The sequence below is a fragment of the Schistocerca americana genome, chromosome 3, assembly GCF_021461395.2.
Source record: "Schistocerca americana isolate TAMUIC-IGC-003095 chromosome 3, iqSchAmer2.1, whole genome shotgun sequence".
NCBI lineage: Eukaryota > Metazoa > Arthropoda > Insecta > Orthoptera > Acrididae > Schistocerca > Schistocerca americana.
In genome coordinates, this window is record NC_060121.1 from 71,213,991 (window position 1) to 71,231,411 (window position 17,421).

The window sequence follows — 17,421 nt, forward strand, 5'->3', positions numbered from 1 at the left end:
CAAACTCCCAAGACACGAAGATTATTGAACATATCTGGGATGCATTGCAACACGCTGTTCAGAAGAGATCTCCACCGCCACTAACTCTTACAGATTCGTGGACAGCCCTGCAGGATTCGTGGTGTCAGTTACACATAAGTCTAGTCCACGCCACATCGTGTTGTGGCCCTTCTGCGTGCTCACAGGGGCCCTACACTACACTAGGTAGGTGTACCAGTTTCTTTGGCTCTTCATTGCACAGTAGTTTAAGAGTCTTTCACAACCTAAGAGGATGGGAAATAGGAAAAGATGGTGGTGTTAGGAAAATGTGATAAATCATTTAGAAACTTTTCACAGGAAATAAGAGAGGCAGGGTGTTCACAAGCAAATCAGACAGTACAATGTAATATGTAATTCATTAAGAGACTGTTAGATAGCTGTATTAGTGGGTACACATTCAACAGTTTAAAGAGCAGAAGCTGGGAAACAAAGCACACAAGAAATGTAGATATATCAGAGTGTCTGTTGTCATCTTCAGTCCAAGGACTGGTCTGATACAGGTCTCAACATAGTCCACCACGTACAAGCCTCTTCTTCATCTGTATCTATATAAATACTCCGCAAAGCACTGCACAGTGCATGGCGAAGGGTACCCTGCGCCACTAATAATCATTTCCTTTTCTGTTCCACTCGCAAATACGGTGAGGAAAAAACAACTGTCCATATGCCCCTGTAGGAGGTCTAATCTCTCTCATCTTATCTTCATTCTTCTTATGCAAAATATGTCGGTGGCAGTATAATTGCTCTGTAGTCAGCCTTAAATGCCAGTTCCCTGAATTTTCTCAATATTGCTCATTGAAAAGATAATAATATTCTCTCCACATTTTCCCAATCGAGTTCCAAAAGCGTATTGACAGTATCTGCAACTCTGTTTGAACCTGCCGGTAACAAATCTAAAGGCTCACCTCTGAACTGTTTCAATGCCTTTCACGTGACCTGGTGCAAATCCTGAGCATTCTAACAGTATTAGACAGTGGGTCGTGCTAGTGTCCTATGTGCAGTCTCATTTAGAGATGAACCACACATTCCTAAATTTCTCCTAATAAACTAAAGTTGACCGTTCGCCTTCCCTACTACAGTCCTTAGGCGCTCATTCTGTATCAGATGGCTTTGCAACATTACAGCTAGATATTTAATCAATGAGACTGTGTCAAGTAGCACACCGCTAATACTGCAATCAAACATTATGGCTTTGTTTTTCTTACTCATCAGCAGTAACTTACATGTTTCTACATTTATAGCTACCTGCCATTCATCATACCAACTGGAAATTTTTTCGAAGCCACATTGTATCCTCCTACAGTCACTCAACACAGACACCTTCCCACGCACCACAGCATTGTCAGCAAACAGCTGCAGACTGCTGCAGACTGCTGCTTACTCTATTTGCTAGATCATTTATGTATACAGAAAATAACAGTGGTTCCATTACATCTCCTCCCCTCCCAGACACTCCTGAAGATACCCTCATCTCTGATGATCACTTGTTGTCAAAGACAGTATACCAAATTCTGTTACTTAAGTCACCGAGCCACTCGTGTACATGGGAACCTATTCTGTATGTTGTAGCTTCATTAATAGTTGGCAGTGTGGCACTGTGTCAAATGCTTTATCGAAACGTAGGAATACAGAATCTGCCTATTGCCTTTCATTCATAATTCCCAGGATATTATGGGAGGAAAGGGTAAGCCAGTTTCACACGAGTGAGGCTTTCTAAAAATGTTTTGATTTGTGGACAGAAGCTTTTCCCCCCTCAAAAAAATTTATTGTATTCAACTGTGAATATGTTGAAGGATTCTACAACAAACTGATGTCAAGGATATTAGTCTGTAATTTTGTGAATCTGCTCTTTTACACCTCTTATATACAGATGTCACCTGTGTTCCCATTATAACATACCAGATGTGTTTTCTGGTGGAGAATTCAGTTGAGTAGTTGCCTTGTCATAAAATGTTTGTGGTTCCCATTCAAAAGCCACTTCCTTTTGGCTGCTAATACAGTAATTGTCCAGTACCAACTTTCATTATAGATCCCTTCCATACACCTTGCTGTTGCGAACTGGCATTAAACTGTAACACAGACACAAATTTGAACACACTTCGCCCGGAGTCCAACATGACCATCGATCTGTGTTCAGTTTTTGATGGGCAATCCACTGGGCCCTCTTAACACTAAATCTGAAGGATGTGCAATGGAGGGTTCCCTGGTCAGCATGATCTTTAACTAAAGTATAACAGTGGTAGTAGTTATAAGCTCTTAATGCCTGAATAACTACTGCAACCCACATCCTTAACAACCAGCTTACTGAATTAATGCCTGTGTTTCCCTGTAAAACTTTTACACCCTCTTCCACCTCCCCGCACTCCCCCCCCCCCCTCCCCCCCTCCCCACCCCCCCCCCCCCCCCCCCCACACACACACACTTTTACCTCCATTACCAAATCTGCTATTCACTGATGCATTAGGATGTGTCAACTGTCAAAGTGTATGAAAAGAGAAAGCTGAGACAGGCGAATTTCTATCACAATTCAATATTATCTTGATCTTGAGCCCAGGAGATTCCATAAAAAACTAACAATTATCTGAAGTTATCAGAATTTTTACTGCCCATCTAAAGCCATATGATACACCACTGAACAATCAAACAAAACAACATTGTTGTGAAATGCCTTAGATCCCTGCATCCTTATCCTTACTGCTCCATCTTAATATCCAGTTCCATTGCAACATATCTTATGTAAAGACTTCAACTATTTATCAATTTATTTCAGCAGCTGTTAATACTAACTGTTGAGAAGGTTACATGTGTTACAAGGCTTCAGGAGTCAAATGTGAGACTTGCTCATAAAGGATGACAGTATGAAATGGGCTTCACAAACCAAACATTATGTGGAAAATGGCTTCTGGAGTATTGATAATGCTAGTACCTTAACACCATCTTATCAAAAGTTATCAGAACATCTATTACCAGACATTAAAAAGGAGTGTCTACACCTATGTGATGACTCTGCTATTCTCAGTAAAGTACCTGGCAGAGGATTTAATGATCCACCTTTAAGCTGTCTCTCCACCGTTCCACTCTAAAATGGCACACAGGAAAAACTAGCACTTAAATTTTCTGTGCAAACTCTAATTTTTCTTATTTTATTGTGACGATCATTTCTCCCTATGTAGGTGGGTTCCGACAATGTTTTCACAATTGGAGGAGAAAAATGGTGAAAATTCATGAGAAGATCCCATCGCAAGTAAAAACGCCTCTTTTTTAATGATTGGCACTCCAATTCAGATATCATGTCTGTAGCACTATCTCCCCTATTTCGTGTTAATACAAAAAACAAGCTGCCCTTCTTTGAACTTTTTCAAAGTCATCCATCAGTCCCACCTCATGTGAATGAACACCACACAGCAATACTAGGGTGGACAAGCTTGGTGTAAGCAGTCCCTTTCGTAGACCTGTTGCACCTTCTAAGTTCCTGCCAATGAATTGCAGTTTATGGTTTTTATGGTTTTCTCTACCCACAACATTATCTATGTGATCATTCCAATTTAGGTTATTTGTAATTGTAATCCATAAGTATTTAGTTGAATTTACAGCCTTCAGATTTGTATTATGTATCACTTAATTGAACCTTAGTGGATTTCTTTTAGTACCCATGTGAATATCTTCACACTTTTCTTTATTCAAAGCCAATTTCCACTTTTTGCACCACAAAGATACCTTATCTGAATCATTTTGCAATTCATTTTGGTCATTTGATGACTTTACAAGATGGTAAATGATACAGCATCTTTTGCAAACAATCTAAGATAACTACTAAGAATGTCTCCTACGTCGTTCATATAGATGGGGGCAATAGTGGGCCTTGGGGAATGCCCGATATTACTTCTGTTTTACTCAATGGTTTTCCATCTATTACTATGAACTGTGACCTTTCTGGCAGGAAATCATGAATCCAGTCACACAACTAATGCAATATTCCATAGGCACACAGTTTGGTTAGAAGATGCTTGTGAGGAATGGTGTCAAAAGCCTTCTGGGAAACCAAAAATATGGAATCAATTTGACACCCCCTGTCGATAGCACTCATTACTTCATGAGTATAAAGAGCTAGTTTTGTTTCACAGGAATGATATATTCTGAACCCATGTTGACTGTGTCAGTAAATAATTTTCTTTGAGGTACTTCATAATGTTCGAACACAGTATATGTTCCAAAACCCTACTGCAGATCGGCGTTAGTGATATGGGACTATAATTCAGCGGATTACTTCTACTTCCCTTTTCGGGTATTTGTGTGACTTGAGCAATTTCTCAGTCTTTAAGTATGGATCTTTCTGTGAGTGAGCAGTTGCATATAATTGCTAAATATGGAGCTATTGTATCAGCATACTCTGAAAGAGACCTTAAGTGATTTAAGCAGCTTTGCTAGACCAAGTATATTTACTTCTATGTTTCTCATTGGCAATTGTTGTGGATTGGAATACAGGAATATTTACTTCATCTTATTTGGTGAAGGATTTTTGGAAAACTGTGTTTAATAACTCTGCTTTAGTGGCACCGTCATCAGTGACTTCACCACTGTTATCGCACAGTAAAGGTATCGGTTGCGTCTTGGCACTGGTATGCTTTGCGTACGACCAGAATCTCTTTGGGTTTTCTGCCAGATTATGAGACAGAGAGTTGTTGGGGAAATTATTAGAAGTATGTCACATTGAAGTGTGTGCTGTATTTCGAACTTCTGCTAAATTTTGCCAATTTTGGGGATTTTGTGTTCTTTTAAATTTGGCATGCTATTTTTGTTGCTTCTGCTACAGCAGTCTGACCCGTTTCGTGTACTATGTGGGATCAGTACCATCACTTATTAATTTATGTGGCATGTACACCTCAATTTATGTCAATATTATCTCTTTGAAATCATTCCACATCTTTTCTGGACTTACACGATCAGATCGGAATAGTGAAGCCTGCCTCTTAAAAAGGCGTTAAGAGCATTTTTATCAACTTTTTTAAATAGCTATACTTTGTGTTTCTTTTTTGTGGTTGTAGGTGTTGAAGTATTTAGCCTGGCAGCAACTGCCTTGTGGTTACTTTTTGATGGCTTTAGCTCACCTGGAGGCACTTTCAATGATGTGTCTGAATGTCTGGAGGAATGGTGATCCAGAGAACGTAGGGATGCTGGGGACTGGAGCCAACTTGACATTCTGGCTCAGCCCAAAAGTTTCCATTGGGTTCAGGTTGGGACTTTGGGCAGGCCAGTCCATATCAGGAACGTTACTGTCCACAAACCATTGCCTCAAAGATGCTCTTTCATCACAGGGTGCACACTCTCTCTCTCGATGACACAATCGATCGAAAACCCCAATCTATTCCTTCACTATACACAATACACAATGCTGTTAAATATGTTCGTAGCCTACCACACTTCGTGTATCTTAAACACGATAAGGTGACCACACCCTAACTGTGGCAAACACCCTCATACCACAATACAACCTCCTCTGTACATCACTGTTCGTATTACATACGATGGTGGGAAATGTTCTCCGGCCATTCACATCGTCTGAAACCTTTCCATTCCATTCCCACAGGGTATAGTGTGATCATGACTCCAAATCACGGGCTTTGAGTCATCCACGGTCCAGTGGTGTCACTATTTACACTATCTCACTTGTCTCTTAGCAGTGTATGGCTTATGAGGAGCTGCTCCACCACTGTACCCATTCTTTTTAACTCCTTACTCTCTTCCCTCTGCTGCAGGGAGAATCCTGTTAGCACAATAACTGATGTGAGTTTTACAAGCTGTGCAGACAGGTGTTCCAGCAGTTACCAACCAGCAACAACAGGGAAAAGAGAAGATGGAGTGAATAACTCATTGCTGGTGTACAAACTAAGTTTTGTATTGAGTGATTGATTGATAATTTTTTGTTTGTCATTGTACTTTTGTTCAGTAAATTTAACACTTAATTTTTCTGCTTCTCATCATGGAGGCATTATATATGTGAAAGACTGAAAAATCATTAAATGCAATCACTTTCGTTTCTGTAAGTATAAAACAATGTTTCATACACAACTGTTTGAAGAATGCATTTTGTGTACTGTTTGTAGTGATGCATAATTATCATACTGTAAGACTGATAGTATTTGTATTGACGTTCAATAAACAGTTTCTATGGAGGGGGAGTAGTTAGGACTGATGGTAGCTCTTTGGATCTGACAAGTGATTCCTTCCACTGATTTCTCAAGACTTTTTTTTACAACTACCCTCTGCAGAGCTCGGCAATTCCTGTCAGTCAGTGCATGAGGCCTGCCCGGTCTCTGTTTAACTGTGGAAGTTCCTTCACATACCGATTTCACAGCTCAGCAAGGGTTGAAATATCCCCAATCGATTTTGTACTCTGGTAACATCTGACGACTAGTCCGTGTTCGAAGTCACTGAACCCTCCTGATAGTAGTGAAGCAGTAACAGCAGACCGGGTCTGACAACATAATACTCATCACCTCCTTTACACTGAGGGGCCCACTTTTCATGACATCTAGTGTATGGTTCCACATTACACAGAGGTGTCCAGATACTTTGATCACATAGTTATATTAAAATGATGCATGTATGCACTACAACTACTGCAGATAAAAGGTACTGCCTACCTTGTGTATCCACAGGAAATGTATTTCAACTAAACTGCCAATGAAATCTACACCCCTGTCTCTGGAACATACCATTCAAATAATCTTTTTTGCCTTTTGTAATCTACAAGCCACCATTTACAAACAAATAGAAAAGACAGTGCATAAAACATACTTAAGTTCCGTTAATACATTATTTGCTGGAAGATCATCAGGTATGTTGCCCAATGCTTTCTATGTAACTGTGTAATATTATAACACTGAAACCGTGGCATATTTCTGATTGGCTTTTAAACCTTTAATTCAGTTCCCTTTAATTTCTTAGCAACTGTGTCACCACTAAGCTGTTGCAATTTTTTCCAGTCTGCCAGTATCTTCCGCACCATGAACTCTTCTAGCATATGTTCCTAAATTTTTTGAAATTGCACGTCTTACCATAGATGTGTTTGACGGAATACTGAATAGGAGGGCTTCTCGTTTTGCACTGTCCGATATGATCTGACAGTGATGTTAGAGAAAGAAAGTGAAGTCCTTTGAAGGGGAGGAAGAAATGAAATGAAATGAAACTTTGTAGGTTGAAAGGGTGTGTGATGATCTTTCCACGATTACAACAATAAGTGATACTATTTCAGTGATTACAATACTGAGAGTCACATTTTCAAAAACTTTTCCATTACGGTATTGAACTCTCTCTGGCACGGATGCACGTATCGATTTTGTTAGGAAAGTTTGTAGTGATCTGAGAATTTCTGTGTAAATTCTAGAACCACTCAGCCTTCCACCATCTCGAACACATGATATTTTAGATGTGAGTGGGAGAAAAGAACCCTATCTACTGCACGTCACCCATCCGTGTGTGCAGGTCCGAAGTTTGTCGCGAGAAGACCGTAGACACAGTGGTCGAACGACACCAACCAGTACTCATCGGTCGGTCCACTTAAGTGTTAACGAAAGTGAGGAACTTCTGTATTATTCTGTGCTGTTTTGTAACTGTGACTATTGTTAGTGACAAAAGAACAGTAGAGTTGAGGAAGACTTAAGTAACTTGACACAGACCTGATAGAGGCGAGTCATGTTTATAATTTCTGTGGTTGTTAAACCAACTCTGTTGTAAATGTATCTTAAGTGTGTGTAATGTGAGATGACACTGGTGAATATTTAAGTTAGAAATGATAATTTTGTCCTTCGTAGAAGATGTAATATACCGAGAATGAACTAAAAGTATTCTTCGAGTACCTACTTATTTCGAGAGTATGGAGTGTGTGTCATGTCCCTTTGAACTAGCATCATTCTTCAGAGCACTAGTTTCCAGTGATTGACGTAGCTGGCTATCTGGAAAAGATCGGTTGTGCATACCGAGTAAGTTGACTCATTTAAAAGAAGTTGGAGGGTTGCAATACAACTTCACACATTCTTGTCATCAAAAACATTAGAAGTAGTCAAAGCCACAGTATCTTTTCCTGCTGCAAGCTCGCCCCAGTGTCATAACTTGCCCTCAATATTCTGCTTACTGTCACCGACACAAGGCTGTCATGTGAGCTAGACCCACATGTGTCCTACTTGGGACAGATACGGGGTTCTTGCTGGCTCCAGGAGTAACTCAACTTCACGTAGGAAGTACAGAGACATATGCCACGTGTGGACGAACACTGTCCTCTCGAAAAATGGGTCCACAATACTGTTGCATGAGGGGTTAATACGTGCGAACACAGGATGTCCGTGACGTACGTTTGTCCCATCAGATCTCCCTCGATCGCTGTCAGTCATGACCTGAGGCCATACCCAATGGCTCCTTACACTGTGAAGTCGGGAATTCTGTGGCCGTTCCTCTCCAAAATGCCGGAAGGAAAGAAATTCCCCAGCTCGTCACAGTTCTCACCGACAGTTGTATCTGGAGTACTACAGATCTACAATTCATCACTGAACACAGTGTGACACCGTTAATTGGCAGTCGACAATTACTGCTCACAGCAATGCTTCAAAATCGGCCGTTCGATTTGTGGTGCTAATGGCACCCGAGGCGCAGGATGGTAATCCCCTAGTCTGGCTGCTGCTAGTCTCCAACTGATGTAGCAGGATGAAACAGAATGCTGCAGGGCGTCCAATACTTTTCTCGAATGGCAGGCCCAGGCACGACAGGGTTGCTGTGTACTGTGTGTACTATACAGTGATCCTCCCTCGTGGTCGGTTGTGATCAGCCGGAACCTTATTTACGAATACACCTGCCGTCACACTCCCACGTGGCCCGTATGCTGCTGTTCACATTTCTTATATATCCTACCTGGCCTTGTAACTACACTAAATGTGAATGACACAAATGCACTTTGATGGCTTTTCTACCTCACAGAGAATTGCAACTCTGATCACCGACATACTCGCTGATCGTGTCCACGTGTAATAGTTACATTGACATCTGACTGTGTCTCATGGGTGATGAACACATCACGAGTGAAGGTACAATTTCAGAGTGTACACATCAATACAGTTCACAGGCCTGCTTGTAGAGGCCACCTGGGTCACTCCCTGGTGTGCTCTGGTGAGCTGCCAAAGAAACAGCATTATTTTAGTGACTGCACATGAGTGCTCAGCTTGTTCTTTACATTGTATCACAGTTTCCAGTCAAAGTGTTCAGTCCTATGCACATCTTGAATCTTGCACAACCTATACTTTACGTGTTGCTCTATAAAGTAGTATGTTCCACACACTGTGTTTATTGTCGCCGTAACAAACTTGGCGACAAATGAGGGTTATGTATTCTCCACATGTTAGTGTCAGTGCTAAGTCACCTGACAAACATCTTGGTGGAAGAAATACTCCATCTCATTGCCCAGCACACAGCTTTCATAGAACGACAGTTGGCTCTTACCACTGCTCTAAATCAAGTGCTGTCTTTGTGTTCGTGCAGAAATCATCATTTAAGCTGTTTTGATGCACAGGAATCAGCTTCTTGTTTGTCTGAACAAAATAGTGTCACAACTTTCTTTGCCACTCGTTTCAATCCCAGTAATTAATGGTCTTGACAAAAACTCTTGCTTGTCTACCAACTTAGTCAAAAATTCAGTGTTTGTTGTTGAATAGGAGATTTAAGATATGGCTATCACAATTGATTATCTTCTGAATGAAATCATTGGAGAGCATTTTTACTGGAATTTTGCACATATTATGGGTCTGCCACCAACACAAATTGCATGCACCTTGCACAGAAACTGCCTGGCTACGTAGATTATTTTACATTTGAATTCAAGATTTGTATCACAAGCCACAACTGATTTTTTGACAGGAATATCTGTAGCATCTCGAGTGACATCTAACTTGAACATCGTTTGGAGCTGATGATTTCACTGATATGTGTATCTGAATGTGAACAGTTTTGCACTTCCTGTTATGTGGTCGTCATTGTGGTCTTCGATCCAAAGACTGGTTTCAAACAATTCTCCATGTTAGTCTATCCTGTAAATGCCTCTTCATCTCTGCACAGCTACTGTGACCTATACCCATCTGAACATACATACTTATTCACACTTTGATACATGCTTGTTCACACTTTTGTCACCCTTGCGCAGTTACAAAACTAATGATTTCTTGATGATACAGAATGTGTGTCATCAATTATTCCACCATTTCAATTCAGTACCTCATCTGTTAACTGATGTACCCATCTAATCTTTAACATTATTCTACAGCACCACATTTAAAAAGCATCTGCAGTGTCTTCTGCTTGTCCAAATTGCCTTTCATCCACATTTCACTTCCATATAAGGCAATACTAGACAACAACCTTTACAACAGATTCCCTAAAACTTAAATGTGTATTAGATGTTGGCAAATTAGTCTTCTTCATAAATTCTTTTCTTGCTATTGTCCAACTGCATTTTACAATCTCTACTTTTTCCACACTGAAAGTATAGTGCTTAATTTCCTACTTAAATTCCCTTAGGATCATCTACATTAATTCATATGAATCTACATATAATCTGACAGTGTGTGGTGGAGGGTAATTCTGATATCACTATCTGATCCCAACCTTCCATGTTCAATTTGTGAATGGCATATAGGAAGAATGACTGTTGGAAAACAGCCACAATTGCTCTAATTTCTCGAATATTCTCATTGTGGTCATTTTGTGAGATGGATGTGGGAGGAAGTAATTTGTTACTCAACTCTTCCCAGAATGCACACTTTCGGAATTTCTATAATAAATCTCTCTGTGACACACACTACCTCTCTTGAAGTCTGCCATTGGAGTTCGGCTGAGTGCCTTTGTGACCCATTCATGCCATTTTAATGATCCTGTAACAAAAACACTGATAAGAAGTACTCCAGAATTGGTCGAACAACTTCTTTTATGGATGAATTACATTTTCTTATGATTCTTCCTAATAATCTCATTCTGACATTTGCCTTTCCTACTAAGATGGTGTAGTTCTGTATCAAATGCCCTACTGAATCCAATGAACACACGATGAACCTGACTGGATTGGACTCATGAGGTTAAAGGGTCATTGCTCCATCTGTCCTAGATGTGTAAGTACAGGAATAGTCCTCAGCGAGGAAGAACACTGAAGACAAATTGTAATGAATCCAAATACAAATGAGAATCAATGAAATCAATATACAGAAGCAAGTAGAAGTGAGAGAAGGGTGGGAAGAAGTAAGGTGGGCGAGTTCCTTTGTCCAGAAAGCACCTTGAGGCCCCCGGGACAGTTATGCGGTATGAGATGCACTTTTTCCATTTTCAGGCATTTCCTCATCCTTCATTACTACAAGAAACTAGCAATGCAGTCAAGTTGATAAAATCACAGGAAAGAGAACATTGATGATGAGAAATTAAAACAATGAAAAATGTAAAAGAAAAAGGAGGATAAAAAAGTGGGAAGGGCAGAAGCCATGCCGGTCCACTGAGCAAAGGCAGCTACGATCCCCCTGGATCAGAGCAGTCAAAGAATCCCTCAAGCAATTGACGAGGCAAAAGCACCTTACCTCACAAAGGAGTGCATGATGCCTTCATGGAGTAAAATGTAAAATCAGATCTTCCTGTTGGGTGTTGTGTGCTAGCACCAATGTGTGCATGTCGATAACTAAGACTCGATTGTGATGTGGCCAAATAAGGGCAGTCCAATAGGATGTGGGCCACCGTCAGATGGGCACTGTACCAACAATGGGTTGTTCCTCACATTGCAGGATGTAGCCATGGGTCATCCACTTATGGCTAATGCTAAGTCGACAGATAACTGTTAATTTTATGTGAGAAACATGAAGAGAAGAGTGCCACTCGATCGTGATCCCCCCTACTGTCCGCAATTTGTTTGGAGGAAATAGGGCACATCATTCCATGTTCTAAGCTTCCAACAATTTACAGCGTAGAGTCAACTGAAGATTCAATTTTGGTACCCCACCTCCAAAGTTGGCATCCTGGTAGCAACTTGGTCATCTTTGTCTGGGTCCCAGGCCACATTGGAATTCCAGGGAACAAACATGCTGACTGGTAGGCCGACTGTCCAGGTTGATGGAGATCAGAATGGAGATCCCGGATAGTCACAACCGACGAGTATCGAGGGTAGCACAGGTCTGTAGCCTGAATACTACTGAAGGAGTCACTGCCAATTAAGAATATCTCATCAGTGTGTGGTGAATGTGACTGAGGGCTTGACTGAGGGCCACCAATTCAGCAGTGAATACACTGCACCTCGAATGTGTGTAGGCAAAACTGGTTCCTCAGTCGACCTTCGAGCCATCAATATATACCACTTCCAATGCAGAAATGCATCAAGAACGGACAAGAACAGACGGAGGAAAACATACATATTCGAGAATGGGGGTACACATAATGGGGATGTATGCGAAAGGAACCTGTTGCAACTTGGACTCCACATTGGTGTATCTGGTCCAGTATCTGCAGTGTTGAAGGCAATGCTGAGCTACACGCCAGACTTCTATAATTGAGATGGGATAAGATTAGTGCTTTGTAAAGCCACAAAATTATAGGTTGAGTGTTACTGGTCACACCTTAGTACTCTTGACTGCCTCAGTAAGTTTGCTTAAGTTGGCCAATACAAGAAAGCTACATCAGCTGCACATCAAAGACCAGTCCCAAAAAACGATAAGACCCCACAACATCGAGCAACCGGTCATCGAGTTAGAGTTCCGGGTACGGATGGATAGCACAACAGCGACAGAAATGCACAACCTGTGTCTCGACAGCTGAAAACCAGAAACCATGGGTGTGAGCCCTGGACTGCAGCTTTCATAAGGCACACAGCAGTTGGCATTTAACAGTGCCCACAGTGGAGGAGTAATAGTAAAAACAAAAATCGTCAGCATGCAGGGAGGGTGGCGCTGTGGACCCCACAGCTGAAGGAAGACCACTGACAGTCACTAGAAAAAGGGGCACACTCACTACAGAGCCTTTCTCTTGTGTATGGGGGGTACTATGGAAGCACTAACTCGAATTCAGAAAGAATTACGTGACAAGACATTCCAGACAAAAATCAGGTGCGGGAACTGGAGGCCCAACTCGTGTAGGATAACGAGGATGTAATGATGCCGTGCAGTGTCACAAGCCTGTTGCAGGTCAAAGAAGACTGTGATAAGGTATTAATCCTAGGCAAAAGATGACTGGACAGCAGACTCTAGGCAATCCAGATTGCCTGCACTAGAACCGCCTAAGTGAAAACAGCCCCGGGATGGAGCCAAAAACACCCAGACTCGAGGTAACGACACTGCCTGAGGCTCACCCCAAGTTCGAGAAACTTGCAGGTAATATTAGTGAGACTAATTGGGTGATAGCTGTCCAACTAGAGGGTGTGTTTACCCAGTTTCAGTACCGGGATGATCATACTTTCTCGCTGCTCACATGGGAGTGCACCCTTGCTCCAGATAAAATTGAAAAAGATTAGGATGTGACTTTGGCACTCCAGCAATACGTGTTTGAACATTTGACTATGGGCATGGTCCGGCTCCAGAACCCTGTCAGGGCAAAGGGTCAGGGGCCTGGGTATTGGGGAATTCCCACTCACTCAGTGGAGCTTTATACTGATCCAGGTGGCGTGTAGTTAAAAGATAAGTGAATTCCCTCCACCTACTGTTTAAGGACACTAAAGGTGGGCTGATAATTCTCAGATTCAAAGACTTGAACGTGATGCAGGGCAAAATGTTCAGCATCAGCATCAGAGTCAGTGTAGACGTCACCATCAGGGAGATGTTGTTGTTGTTGTTGTTGTTGTTGTTGTTGTTGTTGTCTTCAGTCCTGAGTCTGATTTGATGCAGCTATCCATGTGACCCTATCCTGTGCAAGCTTCCTCATGTCCCAGTACTTATTGCAACCTACATCCTCCCGAAACTGCTTAGTGTATTCATCTCTTGGTCTCCCTCTATGATTTTACCCTCCATGCTGCCCTCCAATGATAAATATGTGATCCCTTGATGCCTCAGAACATGTCCTACCAACCAGTCCCTTCTTCTAGTCAAGTTGTGCCACAAACTCCTCTTCTCCCCAATTCTATTCAATACCTCCTCATTAGTTCTGTGATCTACCCATCTAATCTTCAGCATTCTTCTGTAGCACCACATTTTGAAAGCGTCTATTCTCTTCTTGTCCAGACTATTTAAAGCCCATGTTTCACTTCCATACATGGCTACGCTCCATACAAATATTTTCAGAAACGACTTCCTGACACTTAAATCTATACTCGATGTTAACAAATTTCTCTTCTTCAGAAACGCTTTCCTTGCCATTGCCAGTCCACATTTTATATCCTCTCTACTTTGACCATCATCAATTATTTTGCTCCCCAAATAGCGAAACTCCTTTACTACTTTAAGTGTCTCATTTCCTAATCTAATTCCCTCAGCATCACCCGACTTAATTCGACTACATTCCATTATCCTCATTTTGCTTTTGTTGATGTTCATATTATGTCCTCCTTTCAAGACACTGTCCATTCCGTTCAACTGCTCTTCCAAGTCCTTTGCAATTCTGTCTGAGACAGCAATGTCATCGGCGAACCTCAAAGTTTTTATTTCTTCTCCATGGATTTTAATACCTAGTCTGAATTTTTCTTTCGCTTACTTTACTGCTTGCTCAATATACAGATTGTATAACACCAGGGAGAGGCTACAACCCTGTCTCACTCCCTCCCCAACCACTGCTTCCCTTTCATGCCCCTTGACTCTTCTAACTGCCATCTGGTTTCTGTACAAATTGTAAATAGTCTTTCGTTCCCTGTATTTTAGCCCTGCCTACAAATGCTATAAATGTAGGTTTGCCTTTCGTTAATCTTTCTTCTAAGATAAGTTGGAAGGTTAGTATTGCCTCACGTGTTCCAACATTCCTACGGAATCCAAACTGATCCGCTTCTACCAGTTTTTCCATTCGTCTGTAAACAATTCGCGTTAGTATTTTGCAGCTGTGACTTATTAAACTGATAGTTCGGTAATTTTCACATCTGTCAACACCTGCTTTCTTTGGGATTGGAATTATTATATTCTTCTTGAAGTCTGAGGGTATTTCGCCTGTCTCATACATCTTGCTCACCAGATGGTAGAGTTTTGTCATGACTGGCTCTCCCAAGGCCATCAGTAGTTCTAGTGGAATGTTGTCTACTCCCGGGGCCTTGTTTCGACTCAGGTCTTTCAGTGCTCTGTCAAACTCTTCATGCAGTACCTTATCTCCCATTTCGTCTTCATCTATATCCTCTTCCATTTCCATAATATTGTCCTCAAGTACATCGCCCTTGTATAAATCCTCTATATACTCCTTCCACCTTTCTGCCTTCCCTTCTTTGCTTTGAACTGGGTTGCCATCTGAGCTCTTGATATTCATACAAGTAGTTCTGTTTTCTCCAAAGGTCTCTTTAATTTTCCTGTAGGCAGTATCTATCTTACCCCTAGTGAGATAAGCCTCTACATCCTTACATTTGTCCTCTAGCCATCCCTGCTTAGCCATTTTGCACTTCCTGTCGATCTCATTTTTGAGACGTTTGTATTCCTTTTTACCTGCTTCACTTGCTGCATTTTTGTATTTTCTCCTTTCATCAATCAAATTCCATATTTCTTCTGTTACCCAAGGATTTCTACTAGCCCTCGTCTTTTTACCTACTCGTTCCTCTGCTGCCTTCACTATTTCATTCCTCAAAGCTACCCATTCTTCTTCTACTGTATTTCTTTCCCCCATTCCTGTCAATTGTTCCCTTATGCTGTACTACCTCTGGTTTAGTCAGTTTATCCAGGTCCCATATCTTTAAATTCCTACATTTTTTTTCAGTTTCTACAGTTTTAATCTACAGTTCATAATCAATAGATTGTGGTCAGAGTCCACATCTGCCCCCGGAAATGTCTTACAATTTAAAATCTGGTTCCTAAATCTCTGTCTTACCATTATATAATCTATCTGAGACCTTTTAGCGTCTCCAGGATTCAGGGAGATAGGCATCCATAGAGGCTCTGAATCTTTGCCCAAACTTGAGAGCAAGGGGTATGCATTCAAATGGTAATAACATACCATTCCTGGAATTCTTGATTCTGTCATTTTATTAGGTGGCTGATCTGGACATAGCCATTAAAGACAACAGATGGACTCTTCAGTGTGGTAAGTGACATTCACCAATGAAGCACCTCATCACTTTTAAATTGCTCTGTGTCGATTTTGGTGGTCCACAAAAGTACTGCCTTCCAGTTTGGGAGGAGGGGCATCCAGAGGAATAGAGGATTGGTAAGTTGGCTGCTGATATAACAGCTGTAGTCGTGCTCTGTACATCTGCTTCAACACCTCCATATGCCCCCCCCCCCCCAGGGGATCCACAACTCTTTTGTGGATAAGTGCGTAGCGAGCACGGGACCCCGAGCTAATGTGGCCTTCCTTCCTTTCCGGGCTGCATACCTTCCCTTTCCGCATCCTTCCCCATCCCCCATCTTCGCCCCCCCCCCCTCACCACTGGCTCTTTCCTTCCCTTTCTCCTCCTCTGGGAGTATGGTTTGTGCCTATGTCCGGAGACGGACGATTGTAAATGTACCGCATTCTTCGCCTTCCTTGCTTGTATGTCTTCATCCTTCCTTTGTCCTTCTCTTTTCCTTACCTCTTCTCTTTACCCTTTTCTCCGCTGCGGCGTTTGAGACCTCTCTTCTTTCCTTTCCCTTTCCCTTTCTCTTTCCTCCTCCCTGTGCGTGTCTGAAGGCCGACCCATGCACTTCCATGCGTAGCCGGTGATGGGGTAACGCGTAATTCCCCACCCCGGGTATACAGGTAGGACACCCATACGTACCCCCTGGTAACGGCCAGGCCCAGGGAGGGGTGATTACCCGAGCTGATACCTTCCGAAAGTGCCGATTGGTCCCTCCATCCGTTTGTCGGGAGGTGTGCCCTGAGGTGTGAACAATCACTTAAGGCAAGAGTGCCCTCAGAGAGGCCCCCACAAGGGAGGAGCTCGCCATCGGAGACGCCGGTAATCGTGGGGGATTCTTCCGCAATGGTTTCCTCACCTTCCACTATGTCTGAGACTCAGTGAACTTACGTTTGTGAGCAGTCACAGTCAGTCCTTAAATTGTTGCCACAGTTCCTTGTTGTTTCTCGGTGTGACGAAGGTCACGACTTCTCCACGGTCAAGCCTTTCATTATTCAGAAAGGTGTCGACGCAATTGCAGGTCATGTATAGTCTTGTTCCAGATTACGGAATGACACCTTCTTGTTAGAAACAGTCAGTGCCCTCCAGGCACAAAAATTGCTGTGTACTTCACTGCTCCACACCTTCCCTGTCCGGGTTGA